This window comes from Beta vulgaris, chromosome 5 (assembly GCF_026745355.1).
Source record: "Beta vulgaris subsp. vulgaris cultivar EL10 chromosome 5, EL10.2, whole genome shotgun sequence".
In the NCBI taxonomy this organism is placed as follows: Eukaryota; Viridiplantae; Streptophyta; class Magnoliopsida; order Caryophyllales; family Amaranthaceae; genus Beta; species Beta vulgaris.
Genome location: NC_079206.1, coordinates 5,629,653 through 5,640,916, shown reverse-complemented (window position 1 = coordinate 5,640,916; position 11,264 = coordinate 5,629,653). Strand labels below are relative to the sequence as shown.

The 11,264-nt window shown below is 37.2% G+C and overlaps 1 long non-coding RNA gene across 1 annotated transcript; it reads left to right on the top strand.

Annotated features, from left to right (window-relative positions):
- Window positions 1-3,054: 3,054 nt before the first annotated feature.
- On the top strand, window positions 3,055-8,709 carry LOC104892386 (uncharacterized). The gene is made up of 3 exons (XR_002039873.3): window positions 3,055-3,454; window positions 7,096-7,331; window positions 7,445-8,709. It is a non-coding gene; the product is annotated as an uncharacterized LOC104892386 (long non-coding RNA).
- The last annotated feature ends 2,555 nt before the right edge of the window (window positions 8,710-11,264 follow it).

Genomic DNA, 11,264 nt, shown 5'->3' with positions numbered 1-11,264 from the left:
AAATTAAGTTCAAAAGAATTGGTCATATACCAATGCTTTTATACGCTCTTTATTAAAACCTTCATATTAAAAAATATTGAGTAATACTGACTTACTAAAGTTACTATAAGACCATCGCGCTATATATCCTAAAAAAATCACCTATTAAGCTAAGGGAGTCAACGTTACCTTAAAGGAATGAGTTGTCCCCTGACATATCATTAACTATTGCAAGACAATCTTGTATGATATTTTGTATACCATACCCAAATATATTAAATGGGAAACTACATTGAAAGAATAAAAAGGAAAAACCGATCTAATAAACTGCAAAACGGTTAGTAAAAATAAAACTACAACACCTACCACTCTATTAGTTTAAAAATAAAAATAAAAAGGAAAAACTGATCTAATAAATTGCAAAACAATCAATACTCATCATTCCGCTTCGCATACATGAGTGTATATAAGGCTAGTAGGTGATATAATGAATGATCTTTGGTACTAATAACCAAAAAAAGGCAATTGGTCTCAATACCACAAATTACGGTGAGGGCTCACTCAATCGCACCAACTTTGAGTCTTTGACTAATTGCCAAAATACAATGAACTATTAGTCTGGTACAATAAGTGTCATAAAACTGGACGTGACGTGCATACTATTTTCCCTAGCATATGCACACTGTCTACTAACTTCACACTCCCGTCGGAAAATCACTTAAGGCACCACTAAACTTGCTAGACTAAGTGGCTCCGAAATTTGGCTAAGTGTGAGAAAGATGGCTATAGAGAAGATTTATAAGGAATGCTTAGATTGCTTGAGAGATATCACAAGTGTTGGATGTTATGTACAAATAAATGAGGATGCTTATTTATACACCTTCATCCTAACTTCTCCTAAATCTAGAAAGTTACCCACCTCCTCAATTAGAGGGTTTTACACAAAGTTGTCTCAAAACAATCTAAACACTTTACTACAACCATATACAACATGAAAGTCCTAAAAACATTCTAGAAGCACCCTAGCCTAGAAGCTGACCTCTTGACTATGCCAGGCACTTCTACAACCTTCTAATGCAGCACAAAAAAATCATGTATCATTCCTATTTATGGACCTTAAATCCGAAATTTAATCCGATCACTATCTTACCCAAGATATGACAAACCTTCAAAGTTTGACTTCTTTTGAAGACCATTTGGCCTTTAAGTGGCCCTCCACTAAATATACCAGTATACGAGCCTTTTTACAAGCATGCCCATGGCCATTGTCCAACAATGCTTGTGGGGGTGTCGGATGCCGTTCGTGATATACTGATACGGAGCTACCTTTTCTAGCTAGTGCTAGAAGTTGGTAGTGTGACTGTGTGAGGTGCACCTACATACTATATTACTAAACTATAATTTTGTATTAGGGCCAATTTTACCTTTTTTTTTTAAAACTCTAGTCTAGGCCCTTAGGATTTAGAAATCTGAAAGAAAAGATTAACAGTTTGTTTGGTAGAAAGAATTTGGAAGGAAAAGAAGGAAAATGGAAGGAAATTTATTACTTTCCAATATTTGGTTCATTTTTAAAAAAAAATTAAGTGAAAGGAAATGGGAGGAATTGGAAGGAGGACTCTCTAATAAAATTTCACTTTCTTTTCCTCCCAAAAGTGAAGGAAAGACAAAATTTATACTCATTTGCTAAACACCGCCCTAAATTTTCCTATTAACGCCCTGTATTAAAATACAAATACATGAGTTGTATTTTAATACTTTCACTCTCCCACTCCCACTCTCCTTCACTCTCTTGACCCTCCCTCACTTATCACTCTCTCACATCTTTTACTCCATCTCTATCATCAAGAAAGAGTATCAATCAAGTTCTCTGGCGACAAGAATTCCGGCGACACGGCAGCAACGAGTGGCGGCGGCACATTTCCGGCCTCCGGCAAAACCTTCGCGAACATCCCGGTGGCAGACCTCTAAATTTTTTTTGAATTTTTTTTAAGGAGGCGTCCACCATGGACGCCCCACCACCGGTGGAGGCACCCATGGCAGGCGCTCTACCACATGGTGAGGCGCCTGCCATGGGCGCCTCCTTTTTTTTGAATTTTTTTTAAAAAAATTAAGGGAGGCGTCCACCATGGACGCCCCACCACCAGTGGAGGCGCCCATGGCAGGCGCCTCACCATGTGGTGGAGCGCCTGCCATGGGCGCCTCCACCGGTGGTGGGGCGCCCATGGTGGACACCCCCTTAATTTTTTCACTTTAAATTGAAAAAAAAAACTTCACATATCTTGGTGAGTGGAAGTGGAAGAATTCTTGAAAAACTTCACAAGTCTCCATGTTTAGGTCTCCATGTTTTCCTTTTATTGAAAAACAAAAACAGAGAGAGCAAGTGGAGGAATTCTTGAAAAGTCATAATGTAAATGGTGCACCTGCTGACTGGCTTCATTTGGTCTCATCAGCTGCTTCTTGATTTGATGGCATTCCGACGATGTGGTTGGTGGCTTCATAATGTAAGAGAGAGGGTTGGTGGGAGTGGTGTGTCGGGGTAGTAGTGCGGCGGTGGTGGTGTCGTGGTGCTCCGGCGGTGGTGGTGCGACGGTGGTGGTGCGGCGGTGGTGGTGCGACGGTGGTTGGGCGGTGGTGGTTGTAGTGGTGAGTGGAAGAAGATGGGAGAGAAAGTGGAGGAAGAAAGGGAGAGAGAGAAAGAAATATAAGTATATAAATACAGTATAAAAATACCGTATTTAAGGCGTTACTAGGAAATTTTAGGGCGTTGTTTAGCAAAGTCCAATTTATACCAAACATAAGAAGTTAAGTTTTTTTCGTTTCTATTTTTTCTCTTCATAACAGTTTTTTTTTTTTTTTTTTTTTTTGAGGGGATTTTGGTAGAAAAGATTTAGAAGGAAAAGAAAGGAAAAGGAAGGAAATTTATTACATTCCAATGTTTGGTTTATTAAAAAAAAAATAAGTAAAAGGAAATGGGATCTTTCAAAAAAAAAAAAAGTAAAAGGAAATGGGAGGAATGAAAAGGAAATACTCTTTAATAAAATTTCACTTTCCTTTCCTCTCAAAAGTGAGGGAATTCGGAAAGAAAGAGAAAGTTTATACCAAACATAAAAATTTAAAGTTTTTTCCTTTCTCTTCCATTCTTTTCTTTTCTCTTCACTTCCTTTCTCTCCCATTTCTTTCCTTTACTAAAAATGAACCAAACACAATGTTACTAAAAATAACCAAACACACTGTAAGCGAAGATGGTGTTGTCCCAAACTCCCAATTATGGGAGGCCATATCCGGTGCTCTTCAGCAGATGAACGATGAAACTTTCTTCGACGCTAAGGTAGCCTATCAATGTCTTGATCAGATTACTGTTGCACTGTTGAAGGCCCAGTTTAAAGATACAATTGCACACGCTTTCATTGCTGATATCAGGAGATCTCTTGATTTCGATCATCTTCCTCATCAAAGCCGCTAAATTTTTCATCAGGTACTTACCTTTTTTTTCTGAACTTTTTTATTGCGTTTCTAAAAAATAATTCAATTTCAGTAATAGTTGTGTAATATATATCTAGAGAAATTCAACTATGTATTACAGTATTAGTCCGTATAAGCTGATGATAAATTTATCGTTTTGATTTTGTGTGTCTGCTTTAATTAGCTTACAATTGTAGAGCATATGAGTGGTTGTTGTTTCAATGTCTCAAACCAAACGCTCACTAACTAGTAACTACTGTAGTATATGCTTGCTTAAACTATTCTCAAGTTTTGTCTCATGAATTGATGTGTTTGGTTGACATCAAGGAATTTGTACTTCCGATGAATTAATGTAGGAATTTTGAATGACCAAAGAGGGGCAGGTAAATAAATTTCTACTTTTTATGTGAGTTTCAATTTTTAGGAATTTTCATTACCTCCATTTTTTCTGCTTCTTGTCAACAAAACAACTACCCAAGTCAGAAAATCATGGGAATTTCTATTGCCTACCTGATTTCCTGTATAACAAAGAACCACTTATTTGGCTCTCAAGTGTGAAGTGAAGTGAATATATTTGTTATTTAGCTAATTAGATAGAATATCTGTTTTAGGCTGTAAGCAATGAGCTGTGCGATATGTTGAGCCTTTGAAGCCAACATTCACCGTGAAGAGAGGCGAACCGAGTGTCGTCATGTTTGTAGGCTTGCCCGGGCAAGACCACTAGTTGTTCACACTATGCGTCTTATCATAAGAGCATTGGATGCGTCTTATCATAAGAGCATTGGTTTCCGACCAGCTCTTTTTTGTGCTGATACAAACCCTAATCTTTCTTTCTCTGGAAGTCAGGGGTCTTTGGATCCCGTGAAGAGTGCTGTTAGTGGGGTAGAAAAATTCAAAAGAAAAACCCGTCGTGATCTCATTATTATTGATACCAGTGAATGCCACACGCAAGAGGCTGATCTATTTGAAGAAATGCGCCTAATTGCTGAGGCGACCAAACCAAATCTTGTCGTCCTTGTTGTAGATGGTAGTATTGGTCAAGCTGCTTCCGATCAAGTTCAAGCTTTCAAGGAAAATATTGCTGTTGGGGCCGTAATTGTTGGTAGAATGCATGGTCAGGCGCAAGGAGGCAGTGCACTTAGTGCTGTAGTTGCAACCAAGACCCTTGTCATATTTATCAGAGCAACAAAGTTTCAGGCTTTCAATGTAGCTGCTCTTAAAAATATTGGGTTTTTGGCTTCGGAATTTGCAGCCCTACCATGCTATGTTACTCAGACACGGATTAAGTGTCAACTTGGATACGGGTGTCCAGTATCCGACTCGGTTATTTTGTAGAAAAAGTCAAGTTCTTAGTTTAAAATGACGTATCCAAGTGAAGTGTTGTGTCGGACACCACACGACACAACACGTGATTTTTGAGGTAAATGAAGGTGTCGGTGTAACATAGCTACCATGTAACTTAACTCCATCTTGCAGAACCATTTTTGGGAAGAGCACAGCAGTAACAATTAACAGCATATCTAGTACAGAACTCCATCTGAAAGTGTGATTGCCAATCATATTTATTGGAGGCCTGCAGCATATTTGTTGTCTAATTGCTCATACTTAGAAGATAGCTGCTTCTACTTCAGGAGCACATAGTTTAAGCTCCTAAATATAGTAGCGTAGGATTGCTGGTCAAATATTTTTAAAATTTTATCAGTTCTCTTTGTTATTTGAAGATGGCTAAGTGTGTTTCTATATATACTTTTTAATAGATGTCTGTTTGTTCAGAAGTTATGTTGTTGTTGCTGTTATTTAGGTAGAACTAACTCACTGCTGCTACTGTTGTCACCACTAGGTTGAGTAGAATTTTTATTAGAATTAGTTTTTTACACAACAATTGAAAGAAATAATAGCATTGGCATTGGTCATATCCGACTTGCTGTTGTGCTTCAGATACTGAATTTGATAATAAAGGCCTAGTCACAGCTTTAAAGTCACCTGTATTCGATGAGAAAAACTTTGTATTTAACAGGTAGACTCTTAGCTGTCTTTTTTGACTGATCGAACGCTATTTCATATAAAAGATGTCTGAAATTGAATGTCGCTTCACAGGTATATGTATTCTGTTGACTTTCCTACTTGTTTCATTCTTCCAACAATCTTAGCTCCATCTTGCTTGTCAAGCTCAAGTTTCTTTCTGGTTGTTGTTCCCTTTGCTCACACAAAATTTTGTTTGTTTTTTCTTTGTGTGTCTGTACATTGTAACTAGCTATTTCCATGCATGCTTGTTGAGAGAGATCTTATAAAGTGCTTTAGCTGTTTCAATTGTGATGGCTATACCAAAATTCAGCTCATAGAATCAGGTGAATAGACTGTATCAGGGATGTTAAATGCACCATTGCAAATAGTAGACATACATTAATAGATTGACTCAAATCACAAAGTACAAAGAGTTATAGGGATACTTTTCTAAGGGGAACGGTCCCTGCTAGGCTGCTATAATAGGTAAAATAAATGAGCAGGAAAATACAGTGTTTGTATGGTGGTGGTTTATAGACCGTAGGTTACTTGTCTCAAACTAGAAATGTTAAGATTTTTTTCAACTTTATCATCTTGGGAATATGGCTGGAAAACTGTGTGCTCATTACAAGGAATGTTCATGCACCTTCTTCTTATCTGTGTCTCCTTGATATGTTTCGCTGTGAAACCTCTTTTTTCTGTTTGTTAATGGCCTTTTCATCCTCTTGTGAGTATGGCGTTTTATGATTCTTCAAGCTTTTATCTGCTTATGATGATAGATATGACTGATGTAAATTCTATTTCTGACTTTAAGGCTGAATAGGACTTATAGTGATAGATCTTGGTGTCCTACAATTGTCTTAACATAAATTTATGTTCTCCGATTCACATAGGCATTGGGGGAGGCTGGTCCAGATAAAAGTGATCCCCATGTGTAACCTAAGCCCCATGAAAAGTGTATCTCATCTCGAGTTGGCAGTTTGGATCAAGGTTCAGGTTTGGGTTTGATTATGGGCTAATCTCAAGATATGTTGAAAGTCATAAAACTTGATTTTTTAATACAAATTATTGTATATGTGTCGAATTGGGTCACATTATGGTGTCTAGGCTCAGTTGGGTGCAGATTTGGGTTTCTTCTAATAACATCAGGTTGGGTCATCCAGCAGGCCAGAGATTTGCCTGCTCTATTCTATCATTAAGCTGTATGAATATACACTTAATCTTATCTCTACTTATCCTGGAGAGCTGGGACGATGCAACGTCAGATGCCATCGTGTTTCGATCCATTAAATATGCTTTACTGCATGTAGGGATACTTACTAGCTCTGGTGCAAGGCTCTTTGCGTAAGTCCTATATTCCTGAGGTTACCTTGCCAAGGGTCAAACTAGTTGGCATTTCTTGTTGGATAGTGAGCATTGATCTCTGCAAAGATGTCTATGTTTGTATCAATTATGTGAGCGACTTGACGTGGGTTTGCAGGAGGCATTGATTAAAAAGAATATAAGTTTCTGTAGTTTTATTACCCTTCTCCAATCAGTACGTTTGGATTGATTTGTTGATATGTCTGTGGAGTCCATAATTGCTGCTGTTTCCAATTGTAATCTGCTGGTGTCTGTTTCTTACTCGGATTATTTTGCCTTAATTGGCAGGAATGGGAACAAAGGTGCAGAACGAGAATTACTTGCCTGCACATTGCTCAATGAAAGACCTTAATTGTGAATCTAATGGTGCTAGTTGGTCTTCTTGTTTTGGCAAGAGCAATTTATCCAAAGGACAATTTTATCATGGTTTGCTGCCTAGGACTGTTGCTGATACACAGACAGGATACGACAAAGTTGTTGTAAAGCAAACAATGATTGGACACGAAAGCATATTGAAGAATCAGGTATGTATGGTTACACATATCATCATCTGAAAACATTGTGCTGATGGACATATTGAAAATTTGAGTCCTAAATCTATTTCACAAAGATCCTACCTTTCACATGTATATTATAGGTCTATGAACTACATCGACTATACAGAGTATAAGGAGATCTGATGGATGAGGTTAGGAGGAAAGAACAATTTAAACAGCGAATTCCCTATGAAACATCATCTTCTTCAAACATCCCAAATGCAACGAGGATGTGCAAAGATGGAAGGGTCCAAATTTTCCTTTGTCAAATTCGTTTTGTGGTAGACCTCCCATTACAGTTCCCTATACCTCCAGTCTTCAGTCTTCACCATATTCTGCTTAAGGAAAGAGCGTACAAGCTGGGCCAAGTTGATCCATAAATTGCTATAGCCCAGGCCCCAGAGAATTCCAAGTAAGAGTCCAGATCCACAAAACTTAGAAGACGAATGCTCGATCTGCAACTCCCAGCTGACCGATATATTGACACAGATGAAGCGGAGCAACTCAATGATGTAAAAGATTCTGACGATACGAGTCCATCCCCTGATCTTCATGTCAGTAAACCTTGGGCTCTGGCAGACTTGAATTAGCCTCTACATGTGGAAGAAGCAACCTTTGTCTCATCTGTTGACTTCTTGCGTCGTGGTGGCAGTAACTGTGACATTCAGCACAGGGATCTCTCTACAAGAGTCTTGAGTTCATCGAGGGCTGCATGAATGGGGCTCTGAACAATGGGAACTTTAAAAATAGAGCTAATGTCCCAGACTGGTTTAGTTATGCATTAAAAGCAGGTAATAATGGACCATTGTGGTTTCCCCTGCATTGGGCATTCATGATCTCTTCTACAACTTCACTTTTAGTGGTTAATTCTTGTGTCTTGTTTTTTTTGACTTTCTTTTAGGCTCCGTTTGGTAGGACATAAAATATTTTCAGTGTAAAATGATTTTCATGGAAAACACAATTCCTAAATTAGTTTTTCGTTGTTTGGTTTTATGTAAGAAAAATGATGAAATGAAAGGAAACTGAAAGGGAAAGTAAGGAGGTAGTGAGAGGAATGTACAAGAGAGATAAGGAAAACAGTTTTCCCTTCATTATGAAGGGAAAATAGTTTTCTATCATTGGGAAAGTAATTTTATCCCAAGGGAAAATGATTTTACATTCTTTTGCCAGCCAAACAATGTAAAACTGAAAATAGAGGAAAACAGTTTTCCGGGAAAATGTTTTACGTCCTACTAAACAGAGCCTTAATGTAACAAGATAGTTGTTTCTGCTATTGATCATTAGTTCTGTGTTTATTTTTGAGAACATAAAGGCAGCATGAGTTCTTATTTTTCCAGGATATATATTAAGGGGATATTTGGTATAATCAATGTAAACGGAATGGAAAGGATTTGGATAAAGAGGGGAAATGGAAATAATAATTGTTATTTTTAATAGTTGTTTGATATCCTAGTGAAATGGAAACAATTGAAAGGTTTATGATTGAGGAAGGAAACACAATTTATTTCCACTAGTTTGACAAGGGTAACAAATGGGGGGATTATGTTTCCCTCCGGAAACAGTATTCGTTACACTCATACCAAATAATTAGAAATGAAAACGCTTATTTGAAATCGTTTTCTACCACGAAGGCAGTACAAAAAAGGGGAGGAGGGATTCGACTGTGACCTATCGTTTACAGTATCTCCATTTTAATCACTAGACCAAGACATCCTTGGTAAGCTTCGTTGTTTCTTGAAACTATCTATTGACTAATTTTGCTAATCATTCATGTCCAGAGATTATTTAAGACATTCCAGAGATCAGTCAGTAAATTTTGAACAAAATTATGTTACATGATTCATGAGATGTGGCCAATGAGAGTAGAAAGGTGCGAGTGTGCGACAAAACCTTGATAATAAACACAAGCTTTCCAATTAGAGATGGTCAACAGGCCAATCCAGCCCATCCGGCCAACCCACCTCATGGGCTGTGTGGGTCGGGCCAGCAAAAAGCCCAATCCAGCCCAACTCAAACCGTGAAATTGGTGGATGGGCCGCGGGCTAGATTTTTTGAGCCTAGCCCACTACTAAAACCGCCTAGCCCGGACCATGCAACTGGTCCAACTCGACCCATGAACCAGACCAGCCCAATTCAAGTAAATATTGAACCAAATTGTGTATATTTTAATCAAATGATATATATTTTAATTAAATTGCATATATTATAATTCAATCAAATTTAAAAATAATGAAATTATTCATCAATATTAATATTTTTATATATTTGTAATTCATTTTAAAGATTTTATGTAACAATAATGAATAATTTCAATGATTAAATAATTTTGAAAAAAAAATTCTCATGCCGGCCCGTCAACCGATCTAACCTACCAGACCCACGAACCGTGAAAACCGGTAACAAACCTGTGTGGGCCAAGATTTTTTAGCCCGCGGACCAGCCCGCCCAACCTATGAATTTCACGGTCCGGTCCTGGACCGTGAAATCTCAGCCCAGTTCGCACCAATAGCCATCACTATTTCCAACAAAGTATACTGATTGATGTTGTTTTATTATACAAATTGTTTTGACATTATTTTAGTTAACTGTATGTTTTTTCCTGATTAGTTGTAATGTTATTAATCTTTATTGCTTTTAAGAATATTTTAATTGGAAAAAGTAGGTAGAACAATATTATAAACTATGGACAGATCCATTTTGGACCTGAAACCGCAAAATTTGTCGGATCTAGATTTGGTTCCAACGTTTTCAGACCAATTGGGCTGGGGTTGAATCTGAATTTTGAAAACAGATTTGGATCCGACTCTAAGGACATAGTCCAAACCCGACTTGTTGCCATCCCTGTCGCTAGCCAAATACATGTCAATAGGTTTTCAATTATCTTTTTTTTTTATGGAGTTTTCGATTATCCTTAAAGTAAAACAATACAAAATAATATTAGCACTCAAAGATTGAGAAAAAAAAAACATGCATATTCCTATTATTGAAATTCTTAAAATCTCAAAACATCCATTTTCTTACTAAAATCTCATTATTATCTATTACCACTTGGGAATGTGGTATTGAATAGTAATGAAAATTTATCTAGGAAAATTCATATTTTGTAATGAAGTTTTATTATCATGTTCAGTGACCTAAGAACTTCTCTACAAATTTATAATAAATTATATTACCATTATCAATATTTATGACCATTAACGAAACGAGCCCTAAAAATCATAACATTATTTTGCATCCCCGGTCACCTTAATTTCTCCCCTCACCCCATCTTTTAGCTAAATTTACGACTTGAGTTGAAGGCCACGCTATGCATGTGTTACTTATTCCGCAATCCTTATTTTTCAAATCATATACCAAATGTTTATTAGACATATGAATTACTTAGTTCGTTAATCTCATCTCTGTTGTTTTTTAATGTTTCATATGTTTAATTTTGATTGTTAGATCTGTTAATTGTTTGTATAATAAGTTGGAAATCTAGTTGATTTTGATGGAAGTTTAGACCAACAAAGCAAAAAATATATTATTGGCTGGTAAAAAAATGGAAATCTGGGTGTACTGTATAGACTTTTTTTTTAATAGCACAATTTTACCCAACTGATTCGGCGATCGCACACAGTGACACAACCAGATGAGTTAAGTTACTTAACTGATCCAGTTGTGTGCCATGACCGAATTAGTTAACTCCTAACAAATCCAGTTCGAAACCGGACCGGTTGACTTTTCCTAACAGATTCACGTCCATCCGTCGCTGCCCAAAATTGGATCAGTAAAACCTATTTTGATCGGATCCGTTGAGGTTTTTTCTACTAACATGGGTAAGATGATAAAATGATGAACCATGTAGTGAACGAAACGTTGCCACACTAATCCGACCCGAATTCATCAGTCATCCTCCTATTTACCATTTATTTCATGTTT